Raw genomic sequence first — 18,622 nt, 5'->3', positions numbered from 1 at the left:
CGGAGAACTATGTCAAAATTCACAGATATTTAAAATTTTGGTAAAATCCAAGTTGATACCATTGATGCAATGTTATTGCGGATGAAAAATTCTGCCCGTTCAGATCCGTGTTCATACAACCCAGCCAGGCTCAAGTGGTAGCAAAAGTGACGGACAGTGCAAATTTACACCTATTCACATGTACGGTCAGACCATAATGATAATCAACATTGATACAAGTATATGTTCTGCCTGATCGCTGTATTGCAAGGGCGCCAATAGATCTTAAAGCGATTACATGGGTATAATGATCGCTATTTCATTAGCGAAACGGATTTGGACAGTTCCTCTCCGTGAATGGTTTAACACGAACTTTGCCTACCTCTATCGACATATCTAGCCACGGGATCTCGGATCTCATAGTTTACGCACCATTACCAACAGTACCAAAACTCGTTTTCACCATCACTCTACTTTTAATGGGATAATAGAATCGCTTGGTTAGCTTCGTATGAATGATGTTTTCTGAATGATGATTGCTGTTAGGTCTCGTGGGAAACAAGGCTGTGGCTCGTTAATGTGAAACAGAATACATATCAGACGGCATTGTTTGTTTGCAAATGTGGAAATGTGTACCAATACTTGCGCAAAGTTTTATTATTTCCTGTCTAATAACCATTTCTTTGTTTCGCGCTGATAATGCTGTAGGAGCTTGGCCATGGATACATTAATGGGATGTTAAAATCGAACAGGGTCCGGAGAAAACCATCGCTCCTCTTCAGGTACCTGGCAACCCGTCTGACTTAAAGCGCCCATCGCTGCAGCATGAGGTGATTCATTAAGGCAAGCATCTCATAGCCCCAAAACCATATCCCACCCACCCACCTCCCGAAACATCTACATGTATACCGCACTTTGGACATTTCCAAACTAAAGACAACGTTTTTCTGCCAATTAATTAAGAGTATAGAAAAGAGACAATTACTCTCTAAAATTCGCCTCAGCAGTGATATCGTTTGGACAATATTCTCATCAAGGAATAATTTTTCGCTTATATTTCGCCAAAGAGCGTGTGATGGGAAAAGGGGACATAACTCCGTAAAACCTGGCCCATTGCGACTTACTTTCTTTAAATTATGATTCATGTGCAGCCTTACACAAAAGTCTTATTTATTTATTTTTTCATTCGTGTTTTACACCGTGCGCAAAAATATTTCACTTATACGACACACAAAAGTCTCAACTGACAAACATAATCTATAAATGATCGATAAGTACAATTGTTTCTGGCTGGAGGTTTGGAGGGCACTTCGAAGAGTAACAGCTAACATAAGACCTATATTTTGCTGAGGCAAAGCCCTGGCCGGCTTTCGGAGGACGGGTAGAAGTGAATACGGGACCAAATGCAGAAATTATTAAAAAGTAATCTTTCTCGTTCACGGCTGGTATGTTGATGATCTGCAAGCTTGAAATAATCAGTGCATACCAAAGGCCGTGAAAGATATATATTCATTGGGTTTAAAGAAAAGTCCAAAAGGTACATCTTTGTTGGACTTTTCTTTTCTGGACTTTACGATAGGAGAGATAGAATTTTAAATTTGACATTGTCCTTACTTGTATAGCAATTACTATATTCAGTGTGTGTATAGATTTTACAGGATAGAGCATTAAGGGAAAAAACATAGCTATATATGCGTAGAATTCTGCGCCGTAATTTAACATGATCAATGTACATACATGTACTTATAGCTAACAGGCTGGTCTAGGGGAGATGTAAACAAGACGTGTGTTTGTCTCGCGCCAGTAACTCTGTACAAAGACTGGAGTTCAGCACAAAGATAGGCCCGTATAGACCAAGTAGGTCAGCCAAGCAACATGTTTCTATTCGTAAATTTTCTGCTCTGCTGCTATTATATTCACTGAATCGGAAGGTTTGTCATCAACCCGCGGATGGTCGTGGGTTTCCCCCGGGCTCTGCCCTTTTTCCTCTTATAATGCTGTCCGCTGTCGTATAAGTGAAATATTCTCGAGTACGGCGAAAAACACCAATCAAATAAATAAATAAATAAATAAATGTTCACTGAATCGTTTTCAACATGTGAAATATGATCTTTCGCAATAGAAAAGCATGATGCGTTGTTGGAAAATTGATACAAAATAGCATAGAACAACACTAAGCAGTGTGTCAGTGAAATGAAAATTTTATTGCAAACAACAGTTTTAACACTCTGTACTTTACCTGTACTTATTAAAATCGATATGAAATTGTATCTCGCCCATGTATAAGTGAAATATCCTTGAGTATGGCATCAAACACCAATCAAATAAATAAATCATTGAATTCCGTCATTATCCACACGTGTGATATATAATGGTGGCTGGTTACAGGCAGTATTCACTTTAAATGCTGTGATTAAATTCAATCCCGTTGGGCAATGTTGCTAGCGTTATTCTGTTCAGATTTTGTTTGCACTGCTGTTAAAGTGACATAACCTTTTGTTCTAGGTCGTCGACGGTTTCGTGTGGAGCATGTTGGCGCACCTATTGTAAAACAAATTACACTCCACGCCCATTGCCCAGCATGCCACTTGTTATGTGAGGCAATGTTATTAGTGTCGAAATCAGAATTATGAAGTTTAACATTATGAATTAGAAAAAAGTATTCTAACTGCATTTTCTTTGCAATATTATGGACGTCCAACATACCAATATGCAGAGTCTGTGGTGACAACGAAAGGCAATTTGGCAGCGAGTGTGACTGATAGCTAAATATATAAGTTGAAAGAAACAGGCATACCTTTCTACATTCAACAAATCTGAATTCGAAAGACATTTCATACTAATTCAACAAAGCTAAGTTGAACGATTGGACGATGTCAGCGCAATTCAATTTTATTAAATGAATTAATTTAATTTTTTTCACATTCTGCAAATGGTCACTATACACGATTAGACAGACTGCGGAAAATAGTTTTGGACAGATACAAAAACTCACCTCAGTCACCAGAGCACTTTGTAGATTGTAGCTGCGGAAGTTTCAGATTTTGTTTAGTTACGTGTAATGCTTGTCAGGGATGTAAAGGTGTCACTATCAGAGAGGTAAAACTGTAAAGAAATGTCTTGTTCAGTGTCCTCACAACGATAACCCTCACGCAAGATCAAACAAAAAAAATATAAACACACTTAGATAAATTAAACAAATATAATTGAATAATCTGGTACAAACAGTACAACATATAAACAAATACATAGATTAATGTAAACAACAACGACAACATATAACTTTTTCCCGGGACATAGCAGCTAGGGACACTTCCGGTCAATGGCAAGTCTGAGTTCACAGAAACGGGTAACTCCACAATCCCTCGCAAATTCCTCAAGTGAGAGACGACACTGGCATCCATGTGACAATCATGCAGTCGTAAACAAAGGCACACTGCAGAATTGTTAATATCCAACCTCGTTGCGAGTCACAAACTCTGCGTTGAAAACTGATTAGTTAAAGTCCCAAGTCCACTCCGGATAGAATCCAGTCCTCAGGTCTTGACGCGAGGTGACGTACAGAGCAGCGCCACCTCCAATGAAATTATGGGCGACGAAACTGTGTGATCGAACAGTAAGATAAAGCTTCCAAAGTTACAGTCAACTGGGCACAGGCCCCCATTACAACTTCCGATTGTAGTTCTGTGTATTTTATGGTGTCAGCCTGCCGTGTTTGGTGTACAGGTGCATGCATGGTATCAAAATGATGGAAATTGTCTAAGCTTTGGGCAGGCATGAGTTTTAATGATAAAAGTTTGAAATTCTGGGCGAGAGGGCACAAGGAGGCAGGCGGTGATGAGGCTGCGAGTGACGTCCCCTTGGCGTTGCTAGGCACCCCTCTCAGCTGCCGGCAAAGAATGGTCCAGATTTTGACGGTCAACCTATGCCAAAGCTTACTGGCCACGGAATGTTTGGGACTGAGCTACAGCGCTAAACGTTAACATTGTCCCTTATGGAAACTAATGGTGGTCTGTGGCCAACTGGCACACTCGGCACTTATCTCTCAGTAACAAATCATTATATTCTCAAAGTGGACTTTCCTAACAGGCAAAACTGACAAGTAAACTGCTCACTATAGACAGCTCTAACAACACTGTGCAATCTTCTAATCACGATGTTTACAACAATTCACAGTTGATTCTAGAAAGGACATCTTATCTACTATACAGAGAAAGCATTTATGCACTGACACTGAGCATCAAGAAAGACCGATCGGGATTATTATACCCAAACTCAGGGACAGACTGTACCCGTAAACAGCCCAAATCTGGGTCAAATGCCGACCCCTTTAAATTCAAGTCAATTCACAAGTATAACCATGAAATAAATACAGTAAATTACCTACAGGTTAGAAGGCGTTGTGTAAGCTCCCCCCCCCCCACCTACACACACACACGCAAAGAATCATGCCTGTATCGAAGTACAGAGATCTTTACTGTGACTGACTGAAAAAAATTAACACTTTAAAATAACAGAAAAAATTACAATGGATATATGTAAATATATAAAAAATACATACACAATTCACAATTAAGTTCTAGATAATTTATCAGCCACATTGTTATCTTTACTACTAATATCCGTGGCGTCGGACGCAGTACTTGTCATCAAAAATCGGAAAAGAAAGTCAAAAAAAAGAATCAAAAGTAAAGTCGAAGCAATTTAATGGCGACCAACAAAATGAAGGCCCATGGACACACATACATGTGCACTACAGACCATTAAGCATATAAAACTGCAATCGATCTATGTGAAGAATAAAACCCCATAAAAATGATTTCAGGGCATCTCCAGCCGTCCCAAAGCTTCCGTGGCCGCCTTTTGTGCTGGGATAATCGACCGATGGCCGTACCACTTCCCAATTGCTTCCAACACGCCTGAATATGTACGATCTCCAAACCATGCGGCTGTAATATTAAACTCCATCGCAATAACATCTGATATTTAAAGTTAAAATTCTCTAAGAAGGCTAAAGGATTGTGATCAGTATAACCAATGACATCAGTAGTGCAGCTATTTACATACACTTCGGCCTAAGGCTTCCTTCTCTATGGTGGAGTAATTCTGCTGATGTTTCTTTATCTTTCCAGAGAAGAAACTTGCAGACTTTTCTATTCAACCCCGATATCACTGGCGTCTACTACAATCTTAAATGTACGGCTAAACTCAGAAGCTTTCAAAACGGCAGGGTTAGACAGAATAACCTTTGACCTTGGCATTCCTCTTAATCAGCATCAATGTCGCAGCAACATCACTGAATTTTAGTGCAAACGTGCGGTAAAAACCACAGACTCTGAGCAATGTCTTTCTTACAAGTTAATAGCAGTAAATGTAACTCCAGAATGGCTTGTTCACTACCTGAACAGAGAACTACATGTTCACCGCCTACGTCTTATGTGACTTTTGCTTTGGCAAATTCTGTCTTCTTTTGATCAAATACTAGACCTCGGTGAGACAATCTAGAAAATATTTTCTGTTATAATGTTTATATTTGTTTATAATGATCCACTCAAATGTCAGTGACTATAAGAATATCAAAAATGGAATGAAAGTAAATTTTAAGGTAAATCTTGATTGCACAAACATAGTGACTAATACAGACTAATAATATGACTTCAATATATGGAGTTACTTTCCCTCCATTTTATGCAAACCTGACCTTTAGAACCACTGGACAAGAATGTAATCAATGTAACTTAAAACGCATGAGTTTTCAAACTTGAGATCTATCAAATCTACCTGAATACTACCCAGCTCTTTAGGCACAGTACATTTTGAAGACAAATTGCCACTCTCATCTACATTATTTGACAAAACATTTTACATTTAATCTGGGGAATATTTATTCCTCAGCATATGAATGTGACACAATTTTTGAGTCTTCCTACGATCAGGGATGTACACAAAAACTAGTAGTTAACAAGATTAACTCTCGTCTTCACCTGATATGGTTCATTCAGCTTAGCTTTACGTAGATCCTGGCATCCTGGAGAGAAACTTCTTGGCTTAGCCCTGATGGTTTTGTACATTTGTACTTCAGCCTTCTTGTCTTAGCGCTGTTACATTTTCTCATGTTGGTTCGTTAAATTAGCGCGAGCTGCCTCGAAAACCTAATATAATCGGTCTTGTAATCAACATAAATCGCTCACGTCAGTTACAAAGTCAACGTCACAAGTTATTACTGTAACAACTAGTGTGTCAAGGCTATTCTATCAAATGCCTTCACTGTAAGTTTCTAAAGTTTTACAATGAGTATAATTTTCTTGTAAGTATATGGACAAGGCGTCCAGAATCTCTGGCGCTCTACACTTCATGATTTTGCATAATTCAGCTTAACAGCTAGGGGCTGTCTATTTATCTTGAACGTTAAACGCAATCAAGTCACATCATATCAAACTGAGGAGCATATTTTATTATCGAACACCTAGCACGCTATCATGGTACACGAATTCAATACTGATTTGATTCATTCGCCTACAACATATTTTGTGTCTTTCAAACATCGTTGAAAACTGTTGACCTTTGACGTAAACTGTAAACTTTGCATGATTCCGGCATAATTTCAACCTTTGTATAGTGTCATAGGTCTTAGGTGGTTTGTGCTATACGTCGTTTGGGGAATTGGCCTGCGATTATTGACTTTTTGGAACGTTCTTCTTGGTTGACGGCTGGTATACGAATGTCTGCTTTGGCGCATAGATACGAAACTGTCAGACGTAATCTAACAAGTTACTTTTAGTCAAACCTTTCTGACCTCTAACCTAATGCCCATATGCCGTCTCAGAGAGACTAAAACCAGTGGGTTTATTAGAAGTATCCCCAGTGGCAAACGATACAAGCGGAATTCCCTTATATAAATCTTCTGGATATTTCATGCAATAAACTTGGGGAGCATTTTTGGTGGTTTGTTGGTCTTTTTTAAAGCATCCTGGGATTATAAGTGATAGGCTGTATACTTAAGTTGCTTAATACGGAACTGGTATATCACTCCCTAAAATAAGCCTGACATAAAATTTGACCCCTGATGAGGTTTTTATTTATTTTTGTATATGACCAATATCATGATAAATGGTTCACCAATATTTGGAATAGGAATTAAGGGAGCAGGCCTTTAAATAGGCTGTGATTTTCCTACAAACTGGCAGGAGTGATAAATTTAATAGAAATAAACCACTTCATAAGCCGATACATTTTGAATTTTGTACTTTATCATCAATAATCTGTCCTCTATATAATACCCAACAGATACAACAGCTATTTCCTCTATCTCCCTTAATGTAGGATCTTCTTCTTCTTGTTTAACCACATCAGGTCGAGGGAACACGGGGCTGTCCAGCACCTGATCATCCTGTACACCATCAATATCACGGAAGAAAGTCTCAGCCCATCTGATATTACCAGCTGAATTTCCAAACGTAACAGAAAGTTTGTCTTTTTCCTGTAGCCTTTTTGCCACCTCAGGAGCTGGCTAGGGATTTTAGGCTTATTTACAAAATCTTAGTACAAAAAGCCGATAGCTAAATATAGTCCTTGTGAAGCGGGTTAGGGAGAAAACTGATAGTCGGCTGACCGAGTTAGCTGTCTGAGCTTGGCCTTAAACTTTTTGTGAAAATCAATAAGATCTTGTCACATTGACTATTTTATCATCCAGAGATTGTCATTTACATACAGGAGTACAGGGGAACTGGAGTAGATGGTAAATCATGTTCACTAATCACCAGTAGAGGTAACAACCTTTGCTGTACTAAACTCAGTTACTTAGTAGACCTTGTTGAGATTTAGTGGTGAACCTTTATAGCTGGCTAGACAAAGCAGTTGCTTAGTGGACCCTGTTGAGACTGAGTGGTGAACCCCTGACAGCTGGCTAGACAAAGTAGTTGCTTAGTGGACCCTGTTGAGATTTAGCGGTGAACCTTTATAGCTGGCTAGACAAAGCAGTTGCTTAGTGGATCCTGTTGAGACTAAGAGGCGAATCTTCACTGATGGCTAGACAAAGCAGTTGCTCAGTGAACCCTGTTGAGACTGAGTGGTGAAGCTTTAATAGCTGGCTAGACAAAGCAGTTGCTTAGTGGACCCTTTTGAGATTGAGTGGTGAACCTTTATAGCTGGCTAGACAAAGCAGTTGCTCAGTGAACCCTGTTGAGACTGAGTGGTGAAGGTTTAATAGCTGGCTAGACAAAGCAGTTGCTTAGTGGACCCTGCTGAGATTTAGTGGTGAACCTTTATAGCTGGCTAGACAAAGCAGTTGCTTAGTGGACTCTGTTGAGACTAAAGGTGAACCTTCATTGATGGCTAGACCAATGAGTTGCTTAGTGGACCCTGTTGAGACTAAAGGTGAATCTTTATTGATGGCTAGACCAATCAGTTGCTTAGTGGACTCTGTTGAGACTAAGAGGTGAATCTTCATTGATGGCTAGACCAATCGGTTGCTTAGTGGACCCTGTTGAGACTAAGAGGTGAATCTTCATTGATGGCTAGACCAATCAGTTGCTTAGTGGACTCTGTTGAGACTAAGAGGTGAATCTTCATTGATGGCTAGACCAAACGGTTGCTTAGTGGACCCTGTTGAGACTAAGAGGCGAATCTTCATTGATGGCTAGACCAATCAGTTGCTTAGTGGACTCTGTTGAGACTAAGAGGCGAATCTTCATTGATGGCTAGACCAAACGGTTGCTTAGTGGACCCTGTTGAGACTGAGTGGTGAACCCCTGACAGCTGGCTAGACAAAGCAGTTGCTCAGTTGACCCTGTTGAGACTGAGTGGTGAACCCTTTACAGCTGGCTAGACAAAGCAGTTGCGTAGTGGCAAACAGAACCAGTTATGAACAGATTGTAACTGACATGTTGAATTAACAAGATGGCTAATCAGTGGGGAATCGTGGCCTGGACCAAAGACCACCTTAAAGCTACACGTGAGGTAATTAAAATACTTAAACTTATGTATATAGTTCAAAGTGTTTGATTCTATATACAGCACAAGACTCAACCTATGGGTGAACACTTCTCCTTCACCGTTAGAAATCCTCAAATTATTTAAGAAAAAAAATATGAATAATAAAATCTTATACAGAATAAAAGTGTACAGATCACAAAACACAATGCACAATGTTCTTACTGTACCTCTGCTTTTAAGTCAGAAACCGGACACAAATTTGAGATGGTAAATGGGGAGTCCTCTGTTTTACAGTCGTTTTGGTCATTTACTACCATTACATTGCCTGAAAACCTGTTGCAATGTATATAAAAATTAGCATAATAAGTCCCTAAAAAGACAGTCTGGGAAACAATATGGATCATGTGATGATCGCTTAGAAGACTATTTAAATAGTGTAATGGTGGTACTTTAGCAATACAATCTCTAAAACGGAACGTGAAACAATATATATCGTGTCATGATACTTTAAATTTACAAATGTCTGAAAAGACCGTGAAACTATATAAATCAGGTAATGCTCTTTTGTGAGCCAATGCATAATGTGTAATGGCAAATTTGCATTACAATGTCTTAAAACACTGTGAAAAATATAGATCATATAATGGCCGTTTGGGAGACAATATATTTCGTGTGATAATATTTTAGCTTTACATATGTCTAAAATGATCGTGGAACGATACAGATTATATAAAAGTCGCTCATGAGACAATGTAAATGGTGTTATGGGCACAACTGCCGTTAGCTTCTAAAGTTAGCTTGCCACTGTTTACATAAGCTAAGTTCAGGGCCTGCTGTCCGCCTCTACCTTAGAATGTTCCAGAATACGCTCAGTTCGGTGGCAGTTTGTTTACATCAAGTGTTCAGAAATTTTCTTATTCTAGACAATTCTACCAGGCTATACAAGACCTATGAAAGCAGTCAAAGGGAGAGAACGAAGAATTATTGAGAGTTTGATGCTTTCGCTGTGTATTACTTTAGTAGGCCCTTTGTGCTGAATTTTGGTGTCTTTATAGCCTCTGGCGTTGTTATATCCTATCTCCACTGAGCACGTGTTCAGTCTGAACTTGTATATTTAATTTGTGCTCTTGTGTACACAGTGCTTATTAGTACATGGACCCTGTCTGTGGAATTGTGTGTATATTTCGTCATACACTCAGTTATACTGTGGATTTTCCCCCTTATTTCTGCATTTATGCCTGTATGGTTTTCCGAATTGTGGAATATATGCGTCCGTTTGGACTTGACACAGTTGTACATGTAAGTACTTTAGCATTTGTATAGATACTGCTATCCTTTCTTGTTAAACTTAAGTACTTTAGTATTTGTATAAGTCCTATTATCTGTTCTTGGTAAAGCTAATAAATTATTGTAAAATAAAATCTGCTGGTTTTGGTTCCTTTTTTTGTGCGCCTAAACTGTTGTGTATTTCGAACAAGCCATATCTTTATAATACAGACAGTTTGGGTCGTAACAATGGTGTAAAGATACTTTAGCATTTCAATGTCCGTTTGTGTAAATAATGCAGATAATGTTGAGATGCTTTAAGGTACTCTATAAATCGTGTAATAATACATTAGCATTATAATGTGTATTATAATGAAATAACAGTTTATGAAACAATATAGATGGTGTGATGATCATTTGGGGAAACAATATATATCATGTAATGATGTATTAGCATTACAGTGTCTTAAGAGATCGTTTGTGAAAACAATATTGATCATGTCATGATCGTTCGTGAGACAATATAAAATCGTATAAATGATACATTAACTTTACGTATATGTATGTCTGAAAAGGCCGTTAGTAAAGACAACACTGATCAAGTAATGATTGTTGGTAAGACAATCTAAATGGGTTATTGATACCTTAGCTTTACTTATGTTTGAAAAGACCGTAAAACAGTATAGATTATATGATGATTGTTTGTGGGTGGATATAAATAGATTATTAAATGCATATTAAACAGAGGTGAGACAATATTTATCGTGTAATGATACATCAGCTTTACCTATGTCTGAAAAGGCCTTTTGTGATGACAATGTTGATCATGTAATGATCATTTGTGAGACAATATACATCGTGCAATGATACATTAGTATTACAATGTCTGAAAAGATGGTTTGTGAAACTGCATAGATCATGGCATGATCGTTTGTGAGACAATATATTTGGTGTAATGATAGTTTAGCATTACAATGCCTGAAAAGGCCCTTTGTGAAGACAATTGTGATCGTGTAATATTGTGAGACAATATAAATCCATGTAATGCTACATTATCATTACAACGTCCTCATAGACCGTTTGATACATGTACATGTTGAACTGACAAAAAGGCTACTCAGTCTTGACTGGTGGCCCTGACAAAAGGCCATCTTAAAGTTGAGGGGCTTCAAGTATTTACACTCGTGTGTATAGTTAATAGTATTTGTTTCTACATTTATATACAACACACGAATGAAAACCTCTAGAAAATTTGCCCCGTCAAATTATTTAAGAAAACGGCTCTGTATAGAAAAAAAAGAAATGTTTTACACAATAAACCTGTACACATGAACAAATACTGAGAGTTCAATGCTCAAACAAAACAGGAAATGTCTGATCTTAAGTCAGAAATCTACCATAAATTTTGGGTGGTAAATGGGAATTTCAGTATCTTTTGTGTTACAATTGGTTTTGTGAGTCACTACCCTCTCATCACCCGAAAAAAAAAACTGTTGTAAAAGTAAAAAAAAAACATATAATGATACATTAACATAACAAATGCCTATATATACCATATAATGATTCATTATTATGACAACGTCTGAAAATGCCGTTTGTGAAGTCAATCTAGATCAAGTCGTGATCGTTTGTGAGACAATATAAATCGTGTATTAAATTTTTCGCTTTACAAAGTCGCAAAATAAAAACAAGAGCCATGAAACAGTATAATTCATGTAATGACACATTAAAATTACAAACGACTCAATACCCCGTTTATTAAACAATACACATCATGTCATAATCATTTGTGAGAAAATATATATCCTGTATAGGATCTTCAAAGATCGTTAGTGAAAAGAATAAAGATCATGTCATGATCATTTGTGAGGCAATATAAATGGTGTAATATTACATTAACAGTATATTGTCTGAAAAGACCGTGAAACAATTTAGAGCATGCAATTATCATTTGTAATATTATATAAATCGTATAATAATGCATTAGTATTACAGTGTCTGAAAGGGTCGTGAAACAATATGGATTATGTAATGATCGTGTGAAAGAGAATATAAATTGTGTAATTGTAAATCAGCATTACAATGTCTAAAAAAATGTGAAACAATATGGATCAATAAATGAAAGTGTAAAATATAAATCGCTATGGTGCTTTAGCACTACAATGTCTGAAAAGACCGTCTGTGAAAACAATATACACTGCTCTTCATGTCATGATCGTTTGTAAGACAACATAAATCGTGTAATGATATATTAGCATTACAATCTGTTTAAAGATGGTCTGTGAAAACAATACAGATCACGTCATGATCAATTTTGAGAAAACACAAATCGCGTAATGATACAATAGTGTTACAATATCCTAGAAATCCGTGAAACAATATAAATCCTGTAATGATCGTTTGTGAGACAATATAAATCGCGTAACGATTCATTAGTATTACATTGTCTGAAAAGACTGTTTGTGAAATCAATTTAGATCATGTAATGATGGCTTGTGAGATAACATAAATTGATACATCAAAATTAAAAGGACCTTGAAACAATATAGATAATTTGATGATCGTTTGTGAGACAATATAAAGTGTGTAATGATACTTTAGCTTTACAATGTTCGGGAAAAAACCCCTATGAAACATCATTATTCATGATGCATTACCATTACAAATGTCTGAAAAGACCCTGAAGCAATATAGATCAAGTAATAATGCATTAGATTTATAATGCCTAAACAACAACTATGAAACAGCATGAATAATGTAATGATACATTAGCATTACAATGTCATTACAGAGTGTAGGACAATGTAAATCATAGAATGAAATATTAGCAAGTGTGAAAAGACCAAATGTTAAACATATTGACTGGGTTTTAGAACAGTATAATAAATTTAAAAAATGGTACGTGGTAACTAATAGTTCTACTTAGGCAATGAACTGGCAAGTGCAGCGATCTTAATTTCTGACTCTAGAAATGATTTGCATGGGCCGTCACCCCAACAACGGCCACCTACCAACCCAGGAATGGCTTTAAGGCATTGTCTAAATAGAGCTGTGTATTAAATATATTGACCAAAGAAGGTAATACGGAATCAATATCTGAGGGATTGATTGACCGAAGATATCCTGTATAAATATCCTCATTGTAGATATGCAAAGCATCAGTCCTCTGGTCACATATCAGAGTATGGTCTACCTTTTCCAGAACACCAATCTTTAGATCATGCCAAAAAAAAATTCTTCATTTTTACAAATGATGGACCCTTTTGTTTCTTACAGCCACTGAAAATATTAATGTTTGTTTTTCTTTATCGGTTAGTTGACCTCTTATATCCATTTACAATATAGTTACATCATTAAAGATATAGTTGAGTCCAACTTTCAGCTCCGAAATGCGGACATGCCCTTTATCATAAGTACACGTATGAATTGTAACTCCAAGAATTTGATTTACGCCCTAGTCTGTAATGGATGTCAAAATGTTATATAGGGGAAACTGGAGATACTCTGCGCAACAGAACCTGGGTCCATCAACAACAAATCAACACTGTTTCTTAAAGTCAGTAAACAAATTTGGGCATGTACCCAAAATGTTATGATTAAATTCTTAATATTTTAAAACTTATTTTTGAAGCATAATACAAAACGTGTTCATATGGAACAGCACTTCATTCGGAAATTCCGAACTTAACAGCTATTTTTCATTGTGAAGGTATTCCTGTTGCTTGTTTTGTTTGATGTAAGCTCTATTTAGGTGTATAGACCTAACTTCCTATAAGCTGATTTCTATGTTTACATTTACCAGGCAACAACTAAGAGTTGCTAAACTACATAACTGTATGCATGCATATATATATATATATATATATATATATATATATATATATATATATATATATATATATATATATATATATATATATATATATATATATATATATATATATATATATATATATATATATACATGCTTTAATGATTTAAATACAAGTATGAAGTTATATTAGTTTTCCTTCATATGGACAGTGTCACACCTCTGTGGGTATAACCCATGTGAACTCTAAGTCTGCTTCTCCGGTAGCAGTTTGTTCTTTACTTTGACTCTACCCAAGAGATTTATCTTGCCTGTATCTGTGTTATCTTATCTCTTTCTCATAAATATGACCTTTCTAAATCTTTCCTCTGCCCAGAATATGGAGTTTCTGCCCTTTACTCAGAGTGAGAGGGCATTGTGGTGTCAGGCGACTCTCCCATTGACAGACAGAATCTAACGCTATAAAAGAAACGTTGTGGTGTGAAAGAAGATGTCATTCAGGGTACAAAGGCACAACGGATACGTTTCTATGTGTATATAGATAGCTTGTCGTCATGCTTGGCCTAGCAGAATATCTGTTCTTCAGTTTATAGCCCAGTCAATGATTGTTAGGTCGTTGGAGTACATGTAAATGCCATTTGAATTAGGAGAGTAACAATTGCTACCTCTCTATCCCTCCATACACCACAGCAGACGTAGAGTCTAAACTATCATGGCTTATATATTTTTATATAATTATATTTATATATATTTACATCGAGATAATGCACCCTCTCAGCGGCTTTGTTCTAGTTATAGGTGGTACCGAGGGTGTCAAAAAGATAAAACAAGAACTCAACATGTTACTAGGGTTTCGGAACTTCCCCATTAGAGTGCACATAGCTCTGTGCTTCTCTTGTGCCAATTCATTGGTTATAGTTGCCGTTAAACGCAAATTTAATTCCAATATATTTCATAAACATCAAAAGTTTCCAGCCACTTTTTTTAAAAGTAAACTATACATTGCTTAACCACATTTGGATTAGAATGAATCAGTGTTTTCTTGGAGGTATTTACGGCAATTTTATCAAAGTGTATAGCATATGATAGATGAGAACCGGATTCCATAATATGCCGACATGTATCATATTTTATCATATTAAAGCTTTCAGTTTGAAAGATCTCAGCATTAAGAGTAAAACCAGAGGCGCGACGACGGTGTGATGATCGGCAAATGGTCACATCAAACAGATGAAATACTGCCTCTTGTATTTACTTCTTTTAGGGTTTTGTTTATTGTTTTGATTGATTGGGCTGCTGTTTTCTGGCGTGATTATGGTTTTGTTCTAATGGCTCATTTTTGCAAATGCTTAAATTGTAGTCACTTGTCCATGTACGCCTCATACCACGTAAGCACATTAAGTTAATAAACTGCATTGATTGCGATTAGAGGTCACTACTATGCAATCTTTGTAATGGTCTTTTGCAACATTTAATAATCACATGAAAAAAATGCATAATACGATATAATTAAAATATAATTAAAGACGTACAACATAGAGAGTAAAACCAGATCAACGACGACAGTGTAATAGTGAGCAAATGGTCGCACGTAACCGCTGGAATACGGTCTCTTGGCAGTTTACCTCAGTCAGGGTTTTATTCTAACTGTAGTTCTAACAGCAGCAAATAAAACGTCCTCTCGCGCCATGGATTAAACCGATTTAGCTAAAAAACAATACGGTGATGTTAACTGTGAATTTGCTAGACGTCACTGGTCGTAAAGTGCTCAGAAAGACGTTCAAGCGCAGGGTTAACCTATAACTTGATGAGAAGATGTGTGTTGGGTTCCTCCAGGTTTGCTACTATTCATGCATTTAAATGAACAGTCGGAATAAAACCCTATATGAGGTAAATCTCAAAGGAGCCGCATTTCACCGGTTACGTGTGACCATTTGCCAACTATCACACTGTCGTCGCTGCTCTGGTTTTACTCTCTTTTGCTGTACATCTTTAATTATATTTAAAGAGTAGCACGTTTTGAGTATATAACATAGAGCAGCCAATTTTAAATAAATCTGCTCCATACAGTCAAGGTTGAATCGACTTATAGAAGTCTTTTCTGTACCCTGATTATTGTATGATCAACTATAGTTATACAAGACTTTTCTAGTTATTCGCTGCACTGGCTGAAAAATTGGCCAGAATGTGTCAGTGTATCTGTGGAACTTCCGGGGCCTAAGGGGACATATCGCTCTGGTTTACTGTAAGAATCGCTCTTCCCTCAAAACCTATTCAGGCTCCTAGCACACATATTTATGCAGGGTATTTAAAGCTATTACTTGCTAACTGTAAACCTGGCAAATGTTATAGGCCTTTGTTCTTTGTATGTGTCTAGCCCCGTATTATAGGTATAGTGCAGTGCGTATACTAAACGTCTTGCTTCGCTGCAAAGCAAATATCCTTGTGCACTTTGCACAGCGTTTAAACTTTAATCGTATTTTCTAAAGCGACACCTATCGGCTACGAGAGGAACAAGAGTGTCAGTCATAGCAGCACAATAACTACCGTGTTTGGGCGTTGCTCACGGCGTTTGGATGATGGATATGCCTAACACCATCATGGAGGTATAGACCTGGATACTGTGGCTTCATCAAACTCATAAGGGCAAGCTTCTTTATCGTAATTTACCAGGATGGTCGGAGGCACATGTGGTTTGTACCGTGGATGAAGCCACGGACTATAATGGCGTCCTTTCGACTGTGGAGACAGGCGGCAATCTGCATTGTGGTGGGTCTTACTTACTTGGCCATTTTTGTCAAATGGCATCTTAACGAAAACTGGGCTGCTGTGGGTACGTATACATTTTTTACGCCTAAATACGGATTACATAGCAATTTTGCAACAAACTATTTACTGACTGCAAGAAAAATTCCAACACTGAAATAATAATGTATGTGCTATTAAAAAATTAGAGCCCTCATTTATATATAAGTGCCGATACTTGACTTAATTACTAATATTGAAGAAAATTTAAAATATTCGGCAAGCCGGTTTGATATTTATTCTGTAATTACAAGTCTTTGAAAAGAATTGTACATATGTTTAATTTTGTTTTACATATGTAAAATAAGCGTTATTGCACATGTATTTAAAGTTCTTATATACACATATGTAGACTTATGTCCAAACACACATACACATGTGCACAGTTGTTTTTTTATATTTTTTTTTACCATAGGCTTCCACATGTGTGAAGTATTATGGTTAATTTCACGTGTGTCATTATTTTGTACACATGTCGAATTGTTTTGCCCATATTTAACATAAATTTTTATTTGCACATGCGTACAGAAATGTACACATACATATTAAATTATTGAAAAAAATGCAAATAAAAATCTATGTTACATAATTATGCATGTACGGAAATAGGCGCGCTTAGTACATTGTACCCAGTATTTGAATGTCTTCTACCTCCTGGCACGACACTAGTCCTCTATCCCTCGATTAGAAATTAGTGTTGGATTAGACCCTGTTTGATACAAAATCCTTTCGTTTAATACCGTTAATCCACGCTTTTCCGAGTGCGGAAACATCTATTTCATCTTGGATATCGTATCTCTGATTGGTTTGGTCTTTTTAAAATTTTTACACACTCTTACACACAGGATTACTGTGAACAGAAAGCCAAATCTGGACACCAGTACCTTATCGACTGAAATTAGTAATAAAAGCGGAGGTCGATGGAATTACTTCTCGCTTTTGTACACTGTCTATGTAAGGCGACAAACAGTTGACAGATACTGACTAGGTCCTGTTAACTTATTCTTATTAATTAATCCTTTTAGCATATTGCAAACTTTCGGAAATAGGCCTACATTCGACACGTAAAAAATGTTCAGTTTGTAACACATTACTAAAATATAATACACTAAAATAATGACCCTGATGGTACATATTCCCTTGATATCAACTAATTGGTTGAGTCATTGTATGTAGACGCTCACAAGGGTTTATTACTCTTAAGATCCTTATGAATATTGTATAGGCTTAGCAACTATATCCATTTTGAATCTCATGACATACGATGATAATAATATGTGGTCGTTATAAAAATAAGCAAACGGCATGGACATGCACAATTCAATGAGACATTTTTAAGGATTTTACTGAGCAAGAAAACATGAAGGACAGAAAATCCTTCGATTTAAGATTAATTTTCCCGTCAGCACTGTATGTGTTTTATAAATTGGATTTCTTCTTAATGCACAGGCTCGTTGCGAAGCCCTAGACAAATAATGTCGCAATTGGAATGTGAAACGTCCAGTACGGTTGACTGCTGGGATAAGACTGTGAGACTCGACGTCTATATTTTAAGTCCTTCTCCAGTGCAATTAGATGTCACTGACAAATAAAACTGAGTCGCATGTAAAAAAACTTGATGTTATATTTTTTGCTGTTTAGTGGATTTACTCCTACACGTGTTTTGCTATCAGATATGTCAGTCGGATCCTTGTGAATGTCCGTTGCATGTGCCTTTTTAGCCTCATTATAATCAGACATGCTGAAGATCTACCGAACAAAAATGATGATGTAAAATATCCTTTATCGAACTTGGGTTAAACCTTATGGTTATGAGTATATGTTAAC

Source organism: Liolophura sinensis, chromosome 12, assembly GCF_032854445.1.
Source record: "Liolophura sinensis isolate JHLJ2023 chromosome 12, CUHK_Ljap_v2, whole genome shotgun sequence".
Taxonomy (NCBI): Eukaryota; Metazoa; Mollusca; class Polyplacophora; order Chitonida; family Chitonidae; genus Liolophura; species Liolophura sinensis.
The sequence above is the reverse complement of the archived record's forward strand: the minus strand, read 5'-3'. Positions refer to the sequence as shown.